Genomic DNA, 1242 nt, shown 5'->3' with positions numbered 1-1242 from the left:
GGGGGGGGGCCCCAGGGGGGGGCCCCCAGAAAAGGGGCCCCTTAAGGGGGTACTTGGAGAGGGGAAGCTGCTTTGAGAGACCCCACACTGCTGGGAGGGGCGCTGGGGACGGAGGGGGCCCGGAGAAGCCTCGGGATGCGGCCACGGATACGATCCCAGACACGATCCCAGACACGATCCCAGACGCGATCCCAGAGTCGATCCCGCTCCCGCCCGACGTGCAGCGGCCCCCAGAGGAGACGAGCGCACAGAGACGCTTGGGAGGAGCAGCAGAGACATTGCCCGCAGCAGCAGCTGCAGCAGCAGCAGCAGCAGGGCTGGTTAGCTGCCTGCTGCTGCTGCAGCAGGGGGCCCCAGACCCCTGCTGCTGCAGCAGCACTCTGGGGAGGCCTTTGGAGAAGAGGGCCGGCCTTTTGGGCCGCTGAGCCACGGAGCTGCAGGGCCTCAGCTCTCAGGCTAGGGTTTGGCGTTTAGGGCTTAGGGTTTAGGGTTTAGGGTTTGGGGTTTGGAGTCACGGCTAGAGAAGGAGGCTGCAGCTCGCTGCGAGGAGGCTCTGCTCTGCAGCCCTTCTGTTCAAAATTAAAACAAAATTAAAAATTAAAATTAAATTCAAATTTGGAGTTGCTTAAGACGCAGCAGCAGAAGAAACCTGCGTCGACACACGGGGGGCCCCCCGCGCTCTCTGGGGGCCCCAAGGAGGGGGCCCCCTGGGGGCCCCCCGGGGCCCCAGGGGGGCCCCTCGGGGGCCCCCTGGGGCCCCCTTCCACGGAGCCTAGGGGGCCTCCACAGAGGTCTTTTAGGCTATTTGCTGAGTTGGCTGGAAACGCGTTAGTGGCTAAGGTGCATGAAGTTGCAGGTGTTTTCCTTTGCGTCTCGATCACTTCGTATCAGGGTTTAGGGTTTAGGGTTTAGGGTTTAGGGTTTGGGGTTTCCAGTGAGGGTTTAGGGTCAGGCACAAGCCGCATTACTGTGTGTGTGAGTTGAGCTCGAGACACCCGCCACAGGGGCTGCCAAACCCTTAAACCCTAAACCCTAGGGAAACCCTAGTTAATCTTCATTAAACCCTAAACCCTAGGGACGCCCTAGTTAATCTTACTTAAACCCTAAACCCTAGGGAAACCTCATTTAATCTTCCCGAAACCCCAAACCCTGAAAAAACCCTAGCTAGCCCCTCCTAAACCCCAAACCCTCGGTAAACCCCAAACCCTAGGTAAACCCTAGCTACTCTCTTTTAAACCCTTT

This window comes from Eimeria necatrix, genomic scaffold (assembly GCF_000499385.1).
Source record: "Eimeria necatrix Houghton genomic scaffold, Enh_scaff155, whole genome shotgun sequence".
Classification (NCBI taxonomy): Eukaryota; Apicomplexa; class Conoidasida; order Eucoccidiorida; family Eimeriidae; genus Eimeria; species Eimeria necatrix.
This window is presented reverse-complemented; position numbering follows the sequence as displayed.